The 24,222-nt window shown below is 43.5% G+C and overlaps 1 protein-coding gene across 3 annotated transcripts in view; it reads left to right on the top strand.

Annotated features, from left to right (window-relative positions):
• The first annotated feature begins 768 nt into the window (after nucleotides 1-768).
• Nucleotides 769-24,222, top strand: part of GALNT1 (polypeptide N-acetylgalactosaminyltransferase 1) — an 88,605-nt gene continuing 65,151 nt past the window's right edge. The window contains exon 1 of one of the 3 annotated variants that reach the window (XM_035550552.2): nucleotides 769-951. The gene's annotated coding sequence lies outside the window, so the exon portion shown is untranslated. The remainder of the gene's footprint in view (nucleotides 952-24,222) is intronic. The other 2 variants (XM_050708638.1, XM_035550553.2) reach the window with 2 other exon arrangements.

Genomic DNA, 24,222 nt, shown 5'->3' with positions numbered 1-24,222 from the left:
GCCCTTCTCTGGACTCGCTCGAGCACGTCCATGTCCTTCCTGTAGCGAGGGGCCCAAAACTGAACACAGTACTCGAGGTGTGGCCTCACCAGAGCCGAGTACAGGGGGACAATCACCTCCCTAGACAAAACACCCCACACAGTTCCAGCGCCAAGATATTTTTATTGCTGCTGTTTCCGCAGCCGTTTCCCAGCGGCACTACAGGGGGTCTCTCCCGAGGGGCCGCCACACGGGGCCCGGCGCTTCAGGTCCCCGCGACGGCCGTGAGGCGCCGCGCTCCCGCCGCCACATCCGGGCCCGGCCGCGGGGCGGAGCGGGTCCGGGCGGGCTCCTCCCGCCGGCCGCCCCCTTCCCCTGCCGGCGGCCGCCCCCTTCCCTGCCGCCGCCGCCCCCGCGCCGGTGATGGAGGCGCGGCGCTGAGCGGGGCTCGGGCACGGGCACGGGCGCGGGCGCCGTCGCTGCTGCTGCTGCGCGGAGGGCTTGGGGGATGCGGAGCGGGCGCCGCCGGGGGACCGCAGCTGCCGGCTCCGGGGCGCTGAGGGAGGACGAGGAGGAGGCGGCGGCGGCTGCTCCTGCTTCTTCTTCTTCTCCGCCGGGCTCCGTGTGACCGCGCCGCAGGAAGAGCGGGGCCGAGGCGGCGGTGGCGGCGGCGGCGCAGGGCGGCGAGCGGAGGCGCCGGGCGGCCGTAGCGGGCGGCAGCCCCGGCTCCAGCCCCAGCCCCAGCCCCAGCCCCGGCCCGGCTGCGCCACGGCGGCGGCGGCGCCAGCGGCCGCGCCTCAACCCGCTGCCAGGCGGCGGCCGCGGCTCGGCCCCCCCCACGCCGCCGCCGCCGCCGTTGTCGCCGCCGCTGCCGCTGCTGCCCGCAGGGCTCTCCCCGCGCCGGCCGGCCGGTGACAGGCGCGGCAGCGGCGGGGCCCCGCGTCCCTCCCTCCGTGTGGCTGGCGAGCCGAGGTGAGTGCCCCCCTAAAAGCCCCCCAAACCCCCGATTCCCTCCGGTTCCCGCATCCCCACGCCTGCTCCGGGCAGCTGGGGGCGGCCCCGGCACACGAGCTCCGGGGGGTCCCCGGGGGCTGTTCCCCGTGCCGGGCTGCTCCCAGTCCCTCGCGGCTCAGAAAGCCGAAGAGGATTTGGGATAAGCTCCGGTTCTCGGTGCCGGGGAACTTTGTTTTCTCGCGACTCGAGCCGTGCTGGCAGGGGGGTCGTGCCTCCTTCCCCGCCCGGAGGGCACAAGCGCCTCTCTGCCTTCCTCCCCCTCGTTATTAACCGCGTCCGAGGGGTTTTTAGCTCGTGCTCGGTCCCAGCGGTCCCCAGAACCTGTCGGTCCGTGAACTTGTGGAGCGCGGGTACTGAAATACAAACCGGTTTTCGAGCGGCAGCTGCCGAGAGAAATAACTTTTATGGCAAGGAGCGGGAGTGAACCAGCGTCTTCTGTTTATATAAGCGATGTTGGCACTGCGCGAACTGTAAATGAACATAGCCGACAGCTGTGCAGACCAAAACTATGCAACCGAACCGTGTATTTCTGTACGCTGCTGCCCTCAACTTAGCTCCGCTGCAACGGCAGAGGAGACCATGCCTCTCTGCACGCCTGGAACACCTCAGGACTCAGCTTTCTCCTAAGTACAAAGGGCTGCTTATACTGGAGAAAGCATTTCGCTTTCTGGTGCCAGCTTCGTCGCTTTCCGTGACTTGGAATTTCGTCCGTGCCCTTCTTGAAGTGGTATTGTTAGCGCCGAATTCGCTGCGTTTCGTCAGGCTTACCTTGTCAGTGAAACGTGAAAGCACATCAGAGAGAAATATCTCTCAAATGATTGTCGATAGGGAGCTTGTGCGGTGTGATCATCTTCAGGAGATGATACAGCTGGCACCTGGCAAGGACACCGCAGGCAAGTCACCCTTGAGATCAAGGTGATAACGATAACACCCGGGCTGTTATTGGATGCTGTCTGGCTTTTCACAATTGTGGCTCTGTGAACGAAGATGCCTTATTCCTTAATTTGGAACATGCCAGCTCAAAAACGTTAATGAAAGTCATGGAAATGTTTTAAAAGCACCATGTGACAGCCATTGCTTACCCGGTGGTACCGAGGGGGTACTGTGCTGCTTCTGTAAAAACATTTAGCTCCCCCCTTCTCCCCGCCTTCAGTCATCGCAGGCTGGGTTTGTTAAAGCACGTTCAGGAATAAGCTATACGGGGAAAGAATGGAGGTACTTTAGTATGAATTTCAGTGCCAAACTGCTGCCTTGGTAAAATAGTACCCTGCTGTCTTCTTGTTGGAAGAACTTCCTTCCTCGTCTCTGGTGCTGTCCTTTCTTTGTTGCGTACGTGTTGGTAAAACGGCACGTTAGCTGTAAACTTGTGAAATATTTTTCTTTCTTTCTTCTGTCACAGAAATAGCGTGGTGTTTATCTTTGGGTTGAGAACAAAAAGTAGCTCCAGGGACACTCGCCTAAAAATAGGATACTTCCAAACACTTAACTCGTTTGAATGTAATTTAAATTAAGTTTAGTTCAAGAGACAAGAAGTTCTTGCAAGATCTTGCATTTTATATTTTTAGAGATCTCAAGTGCACATGGTAAGTCCCAGAATATCCACCTGGGACAGAAATTTGATTCACCGGACCAAAACATTATGGTCTTGGTTCTGCTGCCATCCCCAGCCTGTTTCTTTCAGTGTTGCCTACAAACTGAAGGCACTTTTTGGGGGGTGTACGTTACGTGAAAACACCTTCTAGCACCTGGAGTGGTGCTTCTGAGCTTGGAGCTTTTTCATGCTTATAAGCCGCTTGCTTTGAAAAAGAATTCCTGAGGTTTTTTTATTTGTGTTAAACTATGAACTGAAATCTGGAGCTTCTGTTGTGGTAGGGCCTTACGCCGATACTTGACAGCAGCGGAGGTGAATCCTTACTTGATGCTCCTCGTGCCTTACTGGCCTTCTTTCCCTGCTGGCAGATTCTGGGTTACAAAGGCACACTGTGGAAATGACTTTGGAAACTTAAGCATTATATATCCCAGAAGCATAGCTATGAACTGCCTCTTCGTTTTTGAGGTGTAAATTATTTCTGGTCTGTTTGTTGCTTGGTCTGCTAATAACTACATATATTTTCATGTCTTGCTTCGTTATTCTTTATATTACCAGTATTAATTTCTAATCTCTTCATAAAAGTTTTCTTCAGCCACACAATCTAAAAGTAGAGCTGCCTTTTTGAGACACTGACTAAGAATGACCCGCTACTTTTATGAAGATGTTCCAGTTTTGCCAACACTTGCTAGCTCCTCTTGAATCCTGGCGTTTTTCATTTCCAACAACTACGCTCTTGTATCGAGCACAGGTCTTCCCTGAGTTCCATAGGGATGCTTATAATCCTCTTGTTTATGCTAGGTCTACTTAATTTATAAGTTGCTGACCATACTGGTTATTCTGTTTTCAATTTTCAGGGCCAGTTCTTCTGCATTTATTACCACTGAGTTTTATCTGCTGCCGTGTTGCTTGTACATTGTGGTTGATTAGCTCCCAGTTAGTTACATTTTTGTTCTTCTGTACTTGCTTGAGCTCCCATAACTGTTAACGTTTTTAACTTCTCAGGTCATTAATAACTGCCTTTACGTGCAGCTTGCTTTATGGATCCTTGAAGAATCCTGTTAACCTTTTGCTGTGCTGAGCTTTGACGATGTGCTCGTTGTCCAAGCTTTCTGCTTCTTAGCTAGGAATAAAAGAATAAAAATAAAACTTAATTTCCAGATCTCCATGATATTTTGCTTTATCTCCGCAGAGTTGTGATCGTGGCTCTTACTCAACTTGAGCACCAAATCTGTTCTTGACAGTAGTATTCTAAATTTAACATCCCCAAATAAAATGTTTTAACTGTATGCGTGTCTTAAAAGCATTTTGATGCCATCTTCCACTAATTCTAGCAAAGCATTTTTCGCCTTTTACAGTCTTTCTAGCGAGCTTAGTCCATTATGTGAAATCAGCCCATCATAAAAATCAATGCAATTGATATACTTTTAGCTAATGTATTAAAGAGCTGGCTAACTGCTCTATTATTCGCTTCTTGATTGCTTAAATACGTTTTTGCGCCATGAAATACGGATATTCTTAAGGGGCATTTACTTTCAGTTGAATTAGAGGCTTGTGACTTTGAACACTGCATAAATATCTTGCATGTGCGCTGCTCTGCTAACTCCCAGCTCCTCGAGGTGTAATCTGCCAAGGAGAAGGAACTTGAGTTCTGAAGCTCTGCAGATTACTGAGCGGTGGTTCCTACCTTCTTATGGGAAACGTGACTTTGGTTTCTTGTGCCTTTGTTTGAAGGGCCCATGGAGCTGAGCAACGTAAGAAGCTGCGTTTTGCTGATAACCTTGGGTGTCACTGAAAGCAAGCGTGCAGGGAGGTTTGACCTGGCTGGTTAAGAAAAGGCACCCTGGGCAAGGCGTTCTCTAAAGGTGGTCTCCTGGTGTCACCTGCCACCATTTCTCCTGTTATCCAGAGCTTTATTTTGAAGCATTAAAATAATTGTCTTTTTTTCTCTGCTGCCTTTAGGTGGTAGGTATGGAACGTGACTGTGAAGTGGCTTCAAAACTTTTCTCTTTTTGCCAAGGTATTTGATTTTGGTAGTAGAGTGTTTCGCTTTATTTCTGGGGAACTGAAAGTTATCCTGAATAGTCAGAGCTCTATAATGGTGCTCTTTCACTGAAATTCGAGTTTAATGACCACTCCAGCTCTCATTGATAGTTTCAGCCTGTGTATTCTTCCTTTGCTATCAGCTCTCTTCCAGCACTTTGAAGATACACACAGGTAGGGGTTTTGAGTGCTGTGTTGCAGACTGCTGTCCTGCCTAATCTGATGCTCCTCGAGCCAGTGCTTATTCCTCCGTGAGAAGTTACGGTCAGTGAAGAGCAGATAAAGCAGCAGCAGACAGTCTGCTGCTGTGGAAGTTCAGACTGTAGGATCAGCTGATGTACGGCTGCTGGGAAACTCATCCCTAGGTAAGGAGGGAAGTGCTTTACCATGTTTTCCTGTCCCATGCTGGCATCAACTTTCAGAAACTTCACTGTGTTAGAAAACTTACTCAGTATTCCTTTGTAACAGGATGCAGTGCTATGTTCATGCTAAGTTCCAACAGTTCCCGAATTGCAACTGAAGTCACACGACAAAGTTTGTCATCGCAGTTATGTGGAACAACTGAATCGGGATGATACGCAGCATCCGAGTTCCCCGTGGAAAACTTGTTACAGGCAAGCGAGAGGCTGTGTCGTGGTCTTTGATTCTTTTTGTGCTGCATCAGAAAAGACTCCTGAGCTTCAGCTGGTGCTTCCCGTCAGCCGCAGGGGTTATGGTAATATCACAGTGCATAAATACCTCGTATTAAGTACTTCTACAAGAGACAGGAATACTAGCCTCATTTTACAGGCACAACGTGGTTGAGGCCAGCAGAGTCTGCAGAATTTGAATCCAAGTCTGTTTACTTTTCTACGGCCACAGGTCTTCATTATCTTATCTTTCTTCATGCCATCTAAGATTGCACGCATGCTAGCAATACCTTAGTGCAGGCTGTAAATGACAACCAGAATTACACAGAGAATTAGAAAGGGTGTGTTAATACCAGGGTTCTCGCAGGGAGCGGGAAGCAATGTTTAGGTTTTATGGAAGGCCCTGTGGGGAGCAAACTGGGGAGGAGAATATTGGTAACGGGTTGGAATTGACTGCCAGCAGGTAAAGAGAGGTTTGGAAGCACTCATGAGCAAAGGAGCTGACTGAAAAGCAGAATGAAAAATTAATCAAAGGACCACAGACCAATATAAAGGGAAAGAGGTATCTATTACTGGTCTTAATCAGATGTCTCCACGAAGGATTCTGAAATGAGTGTACCCGTAGTGGCCGGGATGGGCAATGACTAAGACTGAGCGGAAAGCTGTCTCCCACCCCTGCCGAAAGTGTAAGACAAGCTGATGCAATCTCATCTGGTCATTTCTTGGCTTTGCTAGCTAATGGTGTGTGGTGTTTTTTTTTTTTCTTTTTCTTTTTACAAGTACGACATACTTCTGAATCTTGAGAGGGTTCAAGTGCAAATTAGTTGTGATTGGTCAGAGTTGTGCTTTCACTCTGATGTTCCAGAGTTTGATTGCCATTATGAATAATTTAGCATTCAGAACAACCTGGGATCTTATGTCCATATCCTGCTCATGACACTTCTGCTTTAAATACATCAAAGAGTGAGCATTCAGTATAGAGGCATTTTTTAAGCATCTTTAAGGACTCATTTAGGTTAAAATTAAGCTAATGGATTTATTTAATTTTCTGTTCATTATGTACTCAGAGTAATTGGGATTGATACACTTCTCAAACGCAGAAGCTGAATCCTAATTCTAAACGCGAAGCTCAGCTTTGACTTCTGTCTCCAGACAGTACTTCTGCAAGAAATTACTGCAGTTTGTGCTGACTGCAACGCCACTTTGCATGTCCAGTTTGTGAGTTAGTGACTGTTATAAAGATATTAAGGGCACACTTCCACAGAACTTTTTTTTTAAAAAGACCGTTTAGTGGCTTCACACTCTAATGTCTATAGTATCATGTGAGTGAAGTGAGTATCTGCTATCTTTATCTCTGAAAATGGCTGAAGGCTGCATACCACAACAGTTCTGTACCAAAGAAGTATTTGGAATAATAGATACACTTAGAATAGCTAAAATAGCTAAAAAACCAAACATGATGGAGACTGTTGTCTTTGTTCATACCTTTTCCAATACGTTCTTGCACTTTTTTCTTAAGGGCTCACAGATCAGAAGTTTACTAATTTAAGTACCTGCATTTTTAATAGTTCAGTAAACCTCTTTTATTTTCAGCTTTCAAATTGTGGAGATAGTACAATGTGTACGTGTCCACACTAAAAAATACTAAGCTCCTTAAAGTGCAGCAGAGGTACTACAGTTAAAGTACATTTATTTGAAATAAACATTTTGAGGAAAAATGGAACTGCCACTGAAAGCTCTTTGCCCGCAAAGAAAGGCTATAAAGTTGAAGTCCTTTGTCAGACTGACACTTCTGACTATTTGATTTTGTGGAAAATTTCCTGAAGTGAAAGTCTTGGAAACAGCGTGTGAAGGACGAAGTCATGCAGTTGGGTAACTTTAGGGAGTAGAAAGGGACAGTGCTACCTTCAGGAGCCTTAATGCAGGCTAAAATGGTATATTCTTTATTTCCTTCTCCAGACTTTAGCAAACCTTTAGGTTCTTATCACAACTTACACCTTGCTCTGGTGCTAAGTACTTTCTGTGTTATCATTTCATGTGTAAAAAGGGTTACAGATGGAATAGAAAAGTACACTATGTTAAGTTTGCATTTGCTCAGCTTCATTCTAAGTCTGCGGCCTCTTTAAAGAACAGGCTGTTGGCTGGTAACATTTTGGAAATGTGATGTAAGATAGTTGAGGAAAACAGCTCCAAGCTGCTCTGTGGTCTCTTCTTCAACTTCTGCTGTGGTTTATTTGGGCGCTGGAGTGAATAGGGAGAATAATGTGGTAGAAAGGATGTGCAGGAATTCTTGATTCATTGTAAGAGCTCAAGCCTCATGCTAAAGCACGACAGAATGGAATAGCTGCTGATACATTAGACAGCATACTCATCAGAAATGCTTTTTTTTTTTTTTTTTTCCTTTTTCCCAGCTTCCAATTAGTTTTAACATATGACATCAGTGATTTTATGAATGCTGGGCTAAAATATTTTCAAAGAGTATAGATCCACTTCAGGGCTGTTTTGACTGAGCAGAGTCCCAAAGTAAATGGCTGGTAATCTAGCCTTCGGAGTAATTCTGATGGGCTGAGAGCTGAAGGAGCATTGGTCATATGGCCTTAGAAAAACTAGTGTTCATTATGGGTTTTACATGCTCTAAAATCTGTGTTTGATGTTCAGCTGTGAATAGATTCATTGAGTTGCTAGGAACTGCATTAATATTTTATCAATTCTAAAATCATTTGTATGTTTCTAGTTGAAATACTTGCAGAAAAATGTTAGTTTAAAGAATGAGGCAGAATTTGTACTGAGACTGTCCAGCAGCGCCAACAGACTACTGCAGAAAATTTAAGTCTTTTTAGAAAGCAACCCCATAATGTTTCTTTCTTTTAGTTCATTTTGAATTTTGCAGAGTTGTCAAATCACATCCTCTATTTTGTCTTCCCATGTCCAGGAAAACTAATCACTTTGCTGCAACCAGTTAATGCTTGAAATCTGCTGTGTGAGAGAAACCAATTGTCCCAGTCTCAGCTGTGATCTGATTCACAGAAGTACAATAATATGTAATTTTCTTGCTCTGGATTATTTCAAAGCTTTCTTACACAGTGTTAGACTTTCATGACTATTCCTTTTTTCCCCAAATTGTGCTTTTCCAAACACAGTAAGGACTCAGGGCTGAAACAATGGTTTCTCTACGTTTCATGAGTGTTATGTGTATTTGAAAGACATCTAGAGACTTTTGTTTTAACCACATTTTCCTCTTTGTTGAAAATGTCGTAAAACATCTCAACTTCTGCCAGGAAAACAATGCCTTTTATTTTTTGCAGCATACCTCATGTTATTTGCGCTAGAATTAATGAACAGCGCTGAGCTGCAGTCACTAGTCTTCACTAATCCACTAGTTTGGATTACTAGTGTTTTTAAACAAAGAAACCGCAATGGGATGTTTATTTAAACGAACAGGCTTTCTGTATTGCCACTTCCATACAGAGGAGCCCAGACTTCAATAGCATGCGAGCCAGGCACTGATTTCTAAATCAAATGTTTGACCTTGGGATCTTCAGAGCTGAATTTGCAACATCGAGGCTGTAAATATATTTGATGCCTAATTTCTTATAATCAAACCATCTTTTGTTGTGGAGGCTAATGAAATTGATTCACTACCACTTCCGTTTGCAGGGATGAGCTGTGCAATCTATTTCTATGGAGCAGAAACAAGAACAATTTCTTGTTATTCTAAGAGACTGCTGGCTGCTGTGTCCAACATTTGTAACCCATGCTGGCTAATTGGTAGTTTAAAACAGCTCTTATCAATTACTGTTGTAGCATACTAAGCTAAGTTGTTATTTCTCCACTTCTTCCATTTGTATGGGTCTGTAGTGGGTGGTTGGACATATCACTAATTTTTATTCAGAAAGATGTGGATTCAAGATTGGCAGCAGAGAAATGTGTCTGAAAGAAGTCAAAATAATAAAAATAGTGGTGTTTTTTTTAATCTAGCTTTACGCATCTTAGACCTGTCTATCTGAAACTGAGCTCATCCTCTTTTTTGGAAAAATCACTTTTTTAGACTGACTTGAGATTTTCAGCGGGGAGAAAGAAAGAAAATTACCTTAAAGTCAAGTTACAGAGAATGTCCATTTTACTATACTGGTCATCCTTGGAGAGTATTCAGAAAATGCCTTATATTTTCCTTTGTATATGAGCTCTTGACATGATTTAATTTACTGGAGATATTTCAATGTATTTTGAATGACTTAATGAGTTCTTTTGTGTCTTAACAATATATTAAGCCATTACATAAAAGATAAACAAAGATATGCCAGGAGAAGAAGCCAATACTCACTTAAGGGAAAAGCGATGACCAGTATCGCTTGAAGTAAATTGAAATCAACTACGACTACTGCTTTGGCATCATGAAACTTGTTGTGGGCTGAGCAGTCACTTTGAGGCACAAGAAGGAGAAAGGTCAGCCAGTCTTAAGCACATAATAGTTGTTGAATAATTATCTTCCTTTTCCAAAAGGGATATTTGCTCCAAGGGAGAAGGGGAGTGAAGTATTTATAAAATAAAAGCTTGCATGCTTATAGAAGAACACTACTGAAAAAACTCAAAATTTAGGGAGTCAACTGCATATAGGTTAGGAAAATAAATATAAAGAGGCTTCTGACAATCTTAAAACTGTGTGCCTGAAAATGTTTATCTGCTGTAAATAAAGGTTTCTGGAGAAAGCGCCTTGGTACTTTCAGGAGAGAGGAGAATTGCAGAAAAAAAACTTCAATACACAGAGTTTTAAAGGAGGTTTGGAAAAACGTGAAGGCACGTGCTTTGGCATATCTAAATGGATCAAATACACAGCCCTCAAGTGATGGAAAGGGCATTTCCCTAGCTCTGTATGAGCATTGGCCGGACTTCTGCTCTTTGCCTGCAATTCCTCTGTTTTCTCATTGCGTGTCAGATATGGTAACTTCAAGCTCTGTGGTACTCCTTGTTGTAAAAGCAAATGGTGTTTTTAGTTGAATGCTTGGCCCAGCACAGCATTAAAATGGCAGCTCTTCTTGTGCCGAAGACATTTGATAGAGTTTGATCTCCTGCTCTGTTCACCTTTGGTCCTCCATCACTCTTTCCCCATGGGCTGTCCCTTCACCCCCAATTTGTTAGGGTGCTTTTAGTCATGTTATCTGACTAAAATATTAAGTTACCAGAGGTTTGAAGAAAATTGGCGCTTCAGCAGAAGAAAACCACATTTTACACACTCTACAGAGGCCGTAGGGTGAGCTCAACAGTTGCCTGTGCTTTTCTGGTCTGCAAGTTCACCAATTTTGTTTTGTATTGTTTTGTTTTGACTGACCAGATGGCACATGTAAACCTTGGAACAAACCATAGCATGTGGTATCTCCTGCTGAGCTGGTAATTAAGTGCCACATGAGAGAGATGATAGCATCACGGGGGGAACGGAGGTTTGGGGAGCTGAGGAATAGAGGAAGAGCTCACAGGGGCCAGCATCAAGGCGCAGAGGTTGTCACTGGTGGCTGCAGTCTGTGGGAGATCAAGTCACTAATTCTGCGTTTAACAAGGCAGGATAGCTTGTTTTAGCAAGAGCTGCGTGTGGATAGACTAATTTATTTCTAAGCATCAGCATTCCATAAGATACTTTTCAGTGTGCTGCTGCTCGTTTTGCAGCTGGTCCTTTTAAATTATTTTTTTTAAAAAAGGGCCAGCCAGCTGTTGCTACAGTGAACTTTTTTTAGAAGATCACAGTGCTACAAGTTAACCTGCTTTGCTTGCTTTAATGAATAGTTGGTCCTGTTTCTTCTCACAAAGCTTCCATAGTTTGCTTATGAACCTTTAAACCTGAATTTACTGAAGACGTACATTTTTAAATGGGAAGAGTTTGGAACTTGCTCTTTGAAGAGGTAATTGGTGTATAACGTGGCTATTTGGTGGGTGCACTATCTCCTGTTCTTCTTTTGAGAGGAAAAAAAAAGGCAGGAAAGCAGACTGCAGCAAGATGAAGAGAAGATTAATGTACTGTTCATACGTGAACATAAGGTGATGCAGTTAGGGATCATGATAACCTAGATTATTCACTTTCTGAATACCATGAGGAAAAGAAATGTTTGAAGCTCAATTCACCGTCTTTGTACTAGTATTTCCTTCATTAAAATTAAACTGGATACCTTACAGCATTAGGAGAACTGAGGTTTACTTTTTAACTGTGGGAGCTACTTGCACAGAAAGGAGGCATGAGAAAATGAATAACGAAACTGCTCGGACTTTCTTTAATTTCAATTATTAGGTATTTAATTATGACCTAGTTTCTCTGATGGGTGAAAGTTCTGCACATCAGTGTCCCAGAAACTATTAGGGAACACTTACCATCCCATATTACAAATGATAGTTTAACTGTTTATAATGTTCTCTCACTTTCCTGAAAGTATGCAGCTAAATGATGTAATTTTTAAGGGTTTCTTTGGTATTGAGAAATCCAATGTTAATATAAGAGTGGGCATATTTTTAAGTGTTCTTACCCTTATTTTCTGTTTTTACCTGAATTCTCTGCGATTTCTACATATACTACATAACATAACTTCCTTGTCATCAAAAAGATTATCATCAGAAGAGTTGGTAATTTCAAGCCATGAAATAAACAAATCATAAGAAAAACCATAGGCTGTCTTAAGGTGTTTTTTTAGTTATTAGTCATTTGTTACTGATGGTATCTGAAATCTGTGTATATGTTGGTTTACCTAAGGGGGTTGTTTATTATATCAACAAAGATGTATAAATTACATGTAACAATACATTCTGTTACATTCTAACTTACCTTCATTCTGGTAGTGTTTGTGGGTCATTGACATGCTTTTCAGAGCCTTGTAAAGTATATGACAGGGTCACAGGATATTGAAATACTGTTCTGTTGGCTTCTCCTCAGCTTTTGATTATTTCAGGGAGTGTGCAAGCTGTAAATGGTCAGATGTTAGAACTCTGGTTTTAAAAAAAAAAAAAAAAAAAAAGACAGTGCTTTGTTGAAAACTGTTTCAAAAAACCCCAGTATGTTGTCTTGAATAAAAGTTTGAGGTTGAGGAAAATTGAGACTGGGTGTCATAAGTGATTCTATCAAGCATCTTTTAATGATTAAAAGTGGTTGGGTTGGGGAGAATCAAAATTGCAGACTTTGGTAGCATCTGAACAGCTTTGAAGTACAAATTCTGGTAAAAGATCCCACTGATGAGACTAAAGCCATGATCTCCAGGCTTCCTTGGACAACTGCACTGAGCAATGCAAAAGAAGCAATGACAACCCCCTTCTCGTCGTCTTAGTTTACTACGGCTACTAACGGCACTGGAGAGTCTCCTCTAGTCCATGCTTTGCCTACAGGCATGCGCTGGGGGCTCCAACTGGAACTGAACAGGAGGTAGGCAACAGAAAACCAGTCAGAGGAGGAAACAGAAGAACTGAAGGAAAATAAAATGTAAATCTCCTGCTCTAGAGGATACCAAAAGTACTTAAATGGCTAAATAGTATGTCAATAGCTGTTTTGTCAAATAGCAACAGCTATCAGTGTATAACAAACTAATTAGTAAAAAAGAATTTGCAAATCCCCAAACTGTTAAGAGACTGTAGATATGTAGGCAGCGGGGAGAATCTCCCTGTTGGCAGATGAAAGTTTTGACTGGTATAATTAACCTGTCTGGTCAATGTCAGGTAGAAAAAGATCAGTTTGACCTCCTTTCTTACCCCTCTGGTCTCACTGACAAAAGTCCAAAATTTACTAGCTGGAGGACTTAGTTTCCTTTTAGTGCTTGCTTGTGCTTTCTGGAAATGCAACAAAAAGTTGAAGTAATTACTTTAAATGCTAGAGAATTTGATATAATTCTGGCCAAAGATGGTGAACTGTGATTTTCTGGAAAATATCAGTGGGATCTTTGCAAAAAATGTGAGGAACTTGTATACTACAGTAAAATGTTGTACAGGGATCATACCATCCGCTTTCATTTACAGCACAGGGCACATCGTTATAGCCCTGGGGTAGGTTTAAATAGTCTTTGAGGAGATGGGTGAGAGAGGTGATCTATTTGGATAAGAGATGATGTCTCCTTAGCAAAAAAATTACATGTTAGTCCCAACCAGACAGACAAGATAATTATGTAAGAAGTTAAACGTTCATGCTCTCTAAATAATTGTAGCTTTCTATCTCATACATGTGCTGAAGATATCACTGAATTTCAGTCTTTCGCAATCTTATTTGCTGTGTTCATTCTTGATAAGCAGAATATTGTTGAAATGAAAAAAAATGAAAAACAGAATGGAAATTTCCAGTCTGTATGCCATTTTCCCATGAGTATGAAAGGCGCTTAAGGGTATTGCTGAAAGGATCATATTTAATTCATCTTTTTATTTAGAGTTTGTTTATAACTTAGTTTCTGGAAGCTGAAGTGTTCTGTAGCAGAACATACCTACTTATCAAATAAAACATTCAGATTTTATTTTTGTAGGAGTTGTAGTTCTCACTATCCTTGTCTTTCCTTACAGAATAGCAAGTACCTATCCTAGCTGAGATGCTGGTTATTTTAGCTTTAGTATCTTTATTCTTAGGGGTTGATTTGAAACTTAAACATTCTGCATTCACGTTACAACTTAACATTTGCTGTACCCTAGGACAGGCTTCTATATGGAAGGATCCTGTTTAATCCCTTTCTAGAGCATTCAAACCAAAAGCATTCCTTACCCTTGAACAAGTCCAGGTGTTTTGGTGAAGTGGGTGTTGATAAAACTGATGTCTTTCCAGCTATGGAAAATGCTAAATGGTTGAAGTTGTCAGAATAGTTGATGAAGATTGCCAACAGGGGAAGTTTCTCAGACCCTGAAGCAGTCTACCAGGTATCAGATTAATAATGCTTCCCTCACGCTGTTAGGATGTAATTCACAGCCTTCCTTGCCCACAGCAGCTGCTGAAGAGCATCTGAAACAAGATGGAGGTCAGATACAGAATAACTGAAGAAAGAAGCATTTAGAGAAAAGAGAGAATTACCAAGTAACAAGTGTTGAAATTTAGTGAAAAAACAATGGCAAATCTCAAAATTGAAGATATGTGTTGTAGATTCAGGTTGGAAAAGCCGTCCAAGACCATCTGGTCCAACCATCCGCCTACCGCCAATGTCACCCACTAAACCCTGTCCCTAAGCACCACGTCCAACCTTTCCTTGAACACCCCCAGGGACGGTGACGCCACCACCTCCCTGGGCAACCCGTTCCAAGTGAACAGTGAAATGAACCTGGCCACTCTTTCCCTTCCTTAAGCCTGTATGGTGACAGAGATGGTAGGTGTTTCTGTATTACAGTTCATTTCTATGTTAAACTACCTTTAACCTTTTTCCAGAGGTGGCATTTTCAGAAAGGAGGAAGCATTGTGGGGATAATAAACAAATGCTTAGGGACTGTGGGATGTTACAGTGCTTTCCTTGAGCTGCGCTGCTGATTTTCAGTCTTCTTTTTTTTTATTTAATTTTAGGCATGATGTGTATATAAACTGCACGCCTTCCTTCCTGGATACTGAAATATCTTTCGGGTTTGTGTGTGTAAAAGAAAAATGCATTGCAAACAGCTGGCTGCCTGGCTCAGCAACTAGTAAGCTAAGTGAAATAGGGTATTTCTAGGAAGAAACCTTAAGATTTGCAGTATGCTTTGGGAAGCTATAGCCTGCGTTGCTGAGTTGCCAAAGGCTATGTTAAAACAGCAGTGCTTTTTTTTTCTTCTTTTTTGTAGGAGAGCTAATTCATTGCTTTGTTGTTACAGTTTCCTCATCCTTATTATGACAGTGTTAATAGCTCTAAGTATTCTGTTTCGACTGCCTGCGACTGATTTTATAGAAAAGGACAAGAAAGAGGCTCGGATTGGTATTACTGAGTGAATCCATTGTTTCTGAAACTTGATAACGTAACGCTTCCTGTGTTCCTTTGTGGTAAACACAACTTCCTGAAATAGGGACCATTATCTCACCTGAAGCCAGAAAATGTTTGTCTGCCTGCCTGCGCTTAGAAGAACGGAGGAGCATTTTTAAAGTGATCTCCCTGCTCTTGCAAACGAGAAATGATAGTCATTTGTCAGCTCAGCCAAATTTTCGATCCCATTGCAGGCAGCAGAGCTTTGCTGGGAGACAGATGAAGATATCCAAAACTAGAGTTTCTGTGGGAGGGTTAGTATTTATGTGTATGAAGACATATGCTCACTTAAGCAGTTTGTTGTTTTAGGGCATGTAGACTGCTGTTGACACTGACAGACGGTCCTACTGAAATTTTTAAAATCTGACAGAAGGCAGCAAACCATTCCTTCTCCACTCCCATGGATTTCCCTCCCACAAATTGTTTCACTGAAGCATCAATCTTTTCAAAGAGCTGGATCCACAGCCCAGACTCTTCTTTTTTTTTTTTTTTTTTGGTAGTGGAGATTCTAGATATTATTTTTGTGTTCTGTGCTAAGTTTTATTTTTTAAGGTTTACTTTTATGTTCTGTAAGCTTACCGTTTCTTGAGTTAAAGTCCTTCTAATAAACAGTATGTTATTTTGGACTTTGGAGTTATGATCTGCTTGTTCACCTCTTAAACAGCTGACTCTCGTCCCCCAGTATGTAATGGAAATATTAATGCTCCAACGTGTGATAATTTGGGGCTTCATAAAAGCTTGTGGACAAGAATACTATTTTCTCCTTTTCCTCTTTGATTAACAACTGCTAATTACATCTTGCAAGAGAATACTTCCTATTTTATATACGAGTTTTTTATGGTTAGATTTAGTTCCTAAGTTAGTAAATATGTAAACAGCCTTTCTTAGCTCTGTATACAGCCATAAATTATATAATTTAGAATGAGCACTCTCTACTATTAATATTTCTTTTGCAATTAAGGTACAGAGCTGAATAGAAAGTAGTGACTTTTATGCCTGTGTGCTGGGGGAAATGATTTCTCAGCATCTAAGCAGACAATTAGATGTGTGGAGCAGTGGCTTTACATTGGGGACTTTATACCACTTAGCGCTCCGTTTATTATCTTCATGAGAAAATATTATGTTATTGAGATCCTTTGTAAATGTTGAGAAGCATTGTGTAAATCTGACATTTGCTCGTACAAAATTAGTAGTTGATTTATCTCAAGTGCTGATTGTTGTGAGTGATAAGTCTTAGGGTCTTGCTTAGGTATCTCCCCCTCCCACTCTTTTTTGCTTTCATTAGCGTGCTGCAGTCTACACTAAAATTGGATGGGGGATGGATTTTGGAACAATAAGCTTTTGGTTAGATGTGGAACAGTTCTGTAGTTCCCTTTTCCTACTGATAAGATAGAGCTGCTGTACTTTCATTATCCCATAATTGCCTATTGCTAGTGCCACCTACAAGCTGACTTCTTGGTCTGTGGAAGGCTGAGGCTGTGATCTTTTAAGCAGCATATTGCGACATAGCTGAACTTCTGTAATTTTGCATCCCCCCGGTCATCCCTGACGTAACAGGAAATGTTTGTAGTTACCTCATTCTCTCTAGTTCTATTTAAAAAAATCATCACTGGAAATGGAGAACTTGGGTATGACAACAACTAGAGTACGCTTTTTTCCCAACATTATTCTCCCACATCCCCATAAGCTTTTTCTGTTGGCTTTGTTTGTTTTTTAATTGGATCAGATCAGAATACAAGATGTTACAAATTATTTGGTTGGTTATTATACCTCAGAATAGAGCACACGGCTTTCTTGAAGCTCTGCTGAGCGTTGCAGAAAGCATTGATCACCACAGGACATGCAATTTTGCTGGTCACTTGCGAGGTCAGCCGTGAGTGATTTTAATACATTTGGCATGCAGGAAGGGGTTGAGGTTCTCCCTTGTTGCTGCTGCTTGGTTTAATGCTGTTGCCACTCTGGCTTTACTGGCTCTTTTTTTTTTCCTCCCGGAAGAGGACTTCTTGGGTTGTTACATAAATGATATTTATCTGGTGCCTCCTGAGCCACATGTGACTCTTGTCGTGAAAGAGTTGCCAGCAAGGTGCAGTCCGTGGCTGGTATACCAGAAGTGTGCTGTCTGCTGCCGGTCCCACCTGAGCTCTCACAAGTAGGAGGACAAGTCCAGCGCTGAGACTGCTGCTGAATGGCGTAAGGAGGCGGAGATCTGGGGAGGTAAGTGCAGCTTAGTTAAGTTTTCAGCAGCCCATTACAATAGAAATATCGCTGAAAAACTGAATTACTGACTCTTAAAAACAAACAAAAAAATACCACCACCACCAAAACAAACAAAAAAAAACCAAAGTGTGTGGTTGTACTGTAAATCTTATCCCTTATTGCAGTTGCACTGTAAATCTTACTTCCTCACTCCTCCTGCCCGTCCTAGCGGCCGCTTTGTCAGCTGGAGGGGCAGAGAGGTGCCTGTTGCGTTTTGCTCTGTGGCTCACGTCCTCCATATGAATCCGGGCTGGTTGTTTTGCATGCTGGCGGAACAATGCGGGTAGTGTTTCCTGGTGGCTGAAGAAAAGGTGCAGGGGGTGTCTGCCAGCTCCCGGCAGTCAACACACAGCTCTTTGTTGATGGTCCTACTGAGAGCAGGCAGGCCGGGGCCATTGATGCTCCAGGCTCGTGCTTCAGGCTAATATACGTTAATGCTATCAAAACAAACTGGTTATGCTCATTGCTTTGCTTGCCTTTTTGTATCCTGAAAGTTGAGAAAGTCTTCCGTCATCTTCACAGGCTGCAGCGCTTCTCCTGACGTGCAAATAATTCGGGGTTTTTTGGAGAGCAGTCGTGAGGTTTTGAAAGATACCCTTTGTCTTTTAAGAGTTGTGCAATTCTGATTAGGTACTGTTGTATTTAAGAAAAAAGTATTTCCCAAGAGGTTTGCTAGTAATGTTGGTGAATGTGATAGCAGATGCCTTAATGCTGAGAACAGTAGATTGTCTGGCATTTTTTTCTTTCCCTTGTGCTTTCCAGGAGCGTAGTACTCTCAGCAGAGTGAAAATGAGCTTTGCTCTAGTCCTGATTGGGGATGGGGGAGTATTTTACAGTTGACTTCTAAAAAATAATATTTACTTAAAGAAGAATCTGTGGGTTGGCTTGTGTTGCTTTGAGTCAGTGTCCCCAGACAACAGAAGAAGGCAGGAGGCCTGCGAGAGGAAGGCGCTGCCGCACTCTGTGTGGCTGTACTTGCCCAAATTCTTGATTTCTTGGTGGCCAACCTACTGAGGATGGCCAAGGGCATACGCTTCAGATATCAGCCCGATTAAAATGACTGTTACCTTGACAATTTCTTACAAGTTTGGGGGAGGTAGCATGATAGCAGTATGTACTTTACACCTCTTAAAAACATACCAGTATTTATGATTTGTTGATTGTAATTTAAATGATGCCTCTGAATCTCAACTTTTTTTTCTGACAAACTGCATGCAAAATAAGTGCTTGTGTTGTCTTCACTAAGAAAGGCTCATTCAGCTGATTATTTTCCTTGCCATCTTTCTGTGTAAGATAAAGCCATGGAGAATTATGGAACAAAACTATGATGTTTGTGCTGTACATTCTGGTTTTATTTGTATTGTCGGTCACTTCAAGACCAACAGGTAGAAGATGCAATTTTCTCAGAGTTATAAATCTGGTCCCTCTCTGGAGTTTCATCGGAGGCTAATAATTTTTCTCTTTTCATACTTTCCTTTTCACTCCCTTGCTCTAGTATTTCTGACTGTGTTCAGAGCTGTGCCACTGGTCTGAGCTTGTAGAAGAATAAGCTGACAAAACAGACTTGGTTACATTCTTTATGGCAGGTGTGTGATTTTTTTTTTTGGGGGGGTGGAGGAGAAGTGTCACTGAATAAACAGAAATTGACTGTACTGACTGCAAAGATAATGGAGTGACTGTTTTGTTTTTTTTGATGCATATTGTGTTTAGGAAGAGGTGAAAGTGGGATAACGAGTGACAGTTAGGAACAGACATCTCGTTGTGCAGAAGTAGCTCTGCATGATTGTTGCTGTTATTAACTTCCTTCTGGCACAGTTAATGTTTTCTGAATAATAGCAATGCAAATATTGAGGCTGTTTAGTATAGACGCTTGAATGGGAGACAATTATTTGTTGTGGTCTGCAAACACTGTGGCTTCTGCTGTCTGAATAAGGCCAGCACATTGAAACGTCTGGCTGAAATTTGTTGAGGCTTAAATAAAAGCTCCAAGTATTGCATTCCCTGACATGCCAATTTTCGTTGCCCAAAAGAACCTTTCTTCAACGACGGGTGCCCTTTCTGGTGGGTGCCCTAGCTTTTCTGCAGAGGGTCTAGTGCATGGGATGACAGAAGGTTTAGCTGGTAGTAATGGGGTATAAAACAGGGCGGTAGACATGACTGGTAAGGGAGATCGCTGCCATGAGTCATCCTTACCTAATTTTCATTCTGTGAAATACTTGGACCTCATGTGTGAACTTCTTACAAGCAGAAGCTGCTTGGATGCTATCTTTCCAAATTCTAACATCCCAGCTCCAAAAACTTCATTTTAAGTCTGTAGACTGCTTGTATGGACAGTTTGAAGAGAAAGAAGTCTTCAGTTTGAATCGTGTAGCAGTGCAACATGGTACGGAGCATTGAAAATGGGTGCTTATGGGTAACCCTAGCGTAAGTACTCGTAACCGCTGTGGCAGTAGATGCTTTATTCTTTTTGCTCACTTGCATGTTCTCACATCCATGCCTCCTAAGCCACTTGCCTGCCTACATCAGCAGTGCATATAGGTTTTGACTATTTTCTGGGTTACTTAGGTTTTACATCAAGGAAATGGAAAGACACAGTGCAGCTTCTTCAGCTTGGTTTCTTTTTACCCATTTCTGGCTGAGATTACTTTTGTTTTGAGCCTGAACCATGAGAAAATCGTTGGCTAGTTCTACTGTGCCTTAATTTTTCTTCTTGACAGAATGTATTGGAAAATCCAGCTAGAGCAGAAACGTAGGGAAGAGGCGTAGTGGCAGGTAAGACAGTCTTCTCTTTGAACGTGCAGTTTGGGGAAGCAAATTTGGAAGCCTTATTGTGAGTCTCAGAGACACATGATCAAACCAATCTAACTTCCTCTACAACAGGAAGCTTGTGGACTGGAGAAAGCCACATGTGATACTCTTACAGAGCAAGCTAAGGAAACATGGCCTAGATAAAAAAAAAAAAAAAAAAAGCTATTTTAGGATGTGTGTTAAATCATTTGGTTAGCAGTAGCCAGGGTTCTTTCTCAGTGGTTCGCTTTCAGAGGGGGAAAGGATTTTCTGTGGGGGTTTGTGTAGTTCTTTCAGTTCATTGTTCTTGTGTGTGAACTGGATAATTAAATTTGAGAACTGGCCTTTGGGAATAAATTTGGGTACATCTGAAGTCAAGATGACAATTCAGAAGAGTCTCGAGTGTTGGAAAGATGGCCTGAAAGAATAGGATGTGGTTTAGTAGAATAAGTGAACTGTTTCAGTTTTAGGTAAAAATAACATAAAAGTATAAGATGGGAAACAACTGCTGAAGTAGTTCCTACCACCCCATCATCTACCCCAGTCTAGGACAACCCATGGATTAACAACTGAATGAGTGTTAACAATACAATGTTGCTCAGGAGGAGAGGTGTGTATGTATATTAGCATGAATATAGAGCAGTATAATTTGTAGGACGTGTATAGTTGAATCTTCTGCTCTGTAGTTTATTGGAAGGTTAAAGTGCTGTATCAGTTTTTGGCCATTGTACTTCAGGAAGGTTGGAGGCACAGTTAATTTGCCTCAGGAGACCAAAGGTAATGACTGGAGATTTAGAAAAGATAACGTGCGGAAGGAATGATTGAACTGGTATTTTTGTAACTCAAGGAGAAGATCAAGGGAAACCAAGCTTTTAAGCACGTGGAAGTTCACTGCAAAATGGCAAACATTTGCCTTGGTAGGTGTGCCGTGCTTAGTAATGACAACACAACCCATTCTTTGTGTGTTCTGCTCTCATTGATAGCTTCTTGTTTGCTTGCTTGTTTTATAAGAGCTGTTTCTGTCCAGTTATTGATGGGCTGATACTGGACAGCACTGAACAAAGAGCGTGTCATCTCAAGATCCTCTGAAGAAATGTATAAATCAGCCATGTCCCTAAAAGATAAATATTCATCTAACCAGATAGACATACAGATAAATATTTAGGTTAAAACTTTTGACCAGAGAGAAAACTTGATCCCAGCATGGCCAACTGCTTATCCTGTAATGGACAGCAGTTAATATCTCTTCCCAGTGTCCCCATCTTTAAGAATGGATCATATTCTCCACCTATGTAAGGCACCTAAGTTTTACTGAAAAAAGTGATATAAAAAAGCTAACTTATTGTGAACTTTTGTGTTGTATATGTTGTGGTTTAACCCAGCTGGAAGCTAAGCACCACACAGCCGTTTGCTCACCCTCCCCCCTTCCTCTCTGGGATGGGGGAGAGAATCAGGAAAATGAAGCCTGTGGGTTGACATAGAAACAGTTTATTAGGACAGAAAATAAAATAAAATAATAATAATAATGATAATAGTACTACTAATAATAATGTGTACATACAAGTGATGCACAATACAATTGCTCACCACCTGCTGACTGATGCCCAGCCTATCCCCGAGCAGCCGGTTCCCTCACTCCGGCCAGCCCCCCCATATGAATTGTTCAGCATGACGTCAGATGGTATGGAATACCCCTTTGGCCAGTTTGGGTCAGCTGTCCTGGGTCTGTCCCCTCCCAGTTCCTGCTGCACCCCCAGCCTGCCCGCTGGCAGGACAGAGCAAGAAGCTGAAAAGTCCTTGGCTTAGTGTAAGCACTGCTCTGCAACAATTAAAAGATCGGTGTGGTATCAACATTATTCTCATCCTAAATCCCAAGCATAGCACCCTACCAGCTACTAGGAGGAAAATTAACTCTATCCTAGCCAAAACCAGGACAGCACTTCTCTTTCCAAACACCAGTGGAGAGATGGGTAGATGTTGTCTACGTGTACTCAAGAAGGACTTGAAACAATGCTTCCCGTTAGCTCCTCCAAGAGAAGCTGCTGAAGGCTGTACTGGATGAGCAGATGGTAGGGTGCACTGATAACTGAGCTGAGCGGCTACACCTGGAGGCTGGTGATCTCAGAAGGTGTGGTGGTTTTACTCAGGTGGGCAGCCAAGTTCCACCATGGCCGCTCAGAAAATACAACGCAAAGAGCTCAAGGATTGAGATAAGGATGATTTAATTAAAAGGAAAAGGGAGAGGGGAAAAAAAAAAAGGCAAAGGCTGTGTGGAAGCACAGAGAGAGAAAAAAAACAGGAGTTACTCTTTACTTCCCATAAATGAGCGATGTTCAGCCACGTCCTGGGAAGCAGGGCCTCAATACGCGTAATGGTTGTTCAGGAGGACAGAAGCTTCCACCACGAGAGCCGCCCCCCCCACTCCTTCCCCTTTTCCATTTTTATGGCTAAGTGCGACATCATATGGCATGGAATATCCTTTTGGTGAGTTTAGGTCAGCTGCCCTGGTGATGTCCCCTCCCCATCACTTGCCCACCCCCAGCCTGCTGGCTCTGGGGGGCTTGGAGGGAGTCCTGATGCGGTGCCAGTATTGTGCAGCAATAGACACAACACTGGTGTGATACCAGTGCTGCTCTAGCTACATGTGCAGAGCACAGCACTGTGTGGGCTGCTGTGGAGGAAGTTAACTCCATCCCAGCCAGACCCAGCACAGAAGGTCATTGTGATGGTGCCTGGGCTGCCACCACAGCGGCCTCCTGATGTCTTCGTTGCCCTTGGTGCCCATTGTCCCCAGATCCATAAAAAGGGCAGCCCTGTGGCTGGCCACCACTCGCTCCTGGAGTGCCAAGGAGACTTGGAGCAGCCCAGGTGCCGGGAAGCTTCAGGCAGGGATCGCCAGCGTTTGGGTGCTGTCCTGCTAAGCCTGAAGAATGAGACGAGTGGTGCGTCGTGCACAGAAGAGGAAACAGCCTAGAAAGGAAAGACCTCCAATGGCAACCCCCTGCTAAATGTCCTAGAATGGAGGAACGAGTGCAGGTGGAGAGGAAGAGGAGGCACAGCCAAGTACAGCTGGGGAAGAAGAGGAGGCACAGCCAAGACCGGAAGGACCTCCAGTGGCAACCCCCTGCTAAATGTCCAAGGATGGATGACAACCCAGCGGTGGAGGGGAGCACACTGAATAAATGGGCGCGAAACGATCAGGTGCGCCCCGGGAGGAACAACTTCCATCCAAGGCATGGAGGCTGACCCAACAGATGGGTGTGGGACATCAAGGTGCCTCCTGCACAAGACAACACGCGGCCTGCGAGCAGGTACCCAAGCAAAGAATGGGGCCAGACTACCAGGGTACCAGCTCTGGAAGACAACTTCCACAGAGGGCACGGAGGGCCACCGACTAAATGGGTGCAGACTGTCAAGGGGACACCTGTGGAAGACAACACCCAGTCCCTGAGCCAGCCAAGGCACGGCAGCCGGCCAAATCAAAGGGTGCAGGCCACCGTGGTGCCACCTGCGGGAGACAACAGCCAGCCCAGCAACAGCGGCCAACTGCAAAAATGGGTGCACACCAGCAAGGTGCCACCACTGGAACAAAACGTCCAGCCCACAAAATGCAATCCATCAAAAAAATGGGTGAGGACCATCACTGTGGCACCTGTGCAAGACCATGTCCAACCCACACAGAGGGACCCTCAGAAAAAATGGGGGAGGACATGCAACGTGCCACTCTTTAAGGACAATGGCCAGGCCATGAACAGGAACTGGCTGAAACAGCGGGTGCAGACTGTGCAGGTGCCACCCGCAGAGGACGATGTCCAGGCCATGGACGTGGACTTGCCAGAAGATGAGATCCAACCAAGGCAGGTGGGGCCACCTCCAGAAAGGCTGGCAAGGCCTCGCTATGATGCCAGGTCTGGGAGGCGAGTGAGGAAGCACAGCTCATGCTGTTCCTGGAGGCCCTGGCATGACACGAAGCCTCAGGTTGGGCCCAGCTCCTTGCCAGTGG

Source organism: Cygnus atratus, chromosome 2 (assembly GCF_013377495.2).
Source record: "Cygnus atratus isolate AKBS03 ecotype Queensland, Australia chromosome 2, CAtr_DNAZoo_HiC_assembly, whole genome shotgun sequence".
Taxonomy (NCBI): domain Eukaryota; kingdom Metazoa; phylum Chordata; class Aves; order Anseriformes; family Anatidae; genus Cygnus; species Cygnus atratus.
This window is presented reverse-complemented; position numbering and strand designations above follow the sequence as displayed.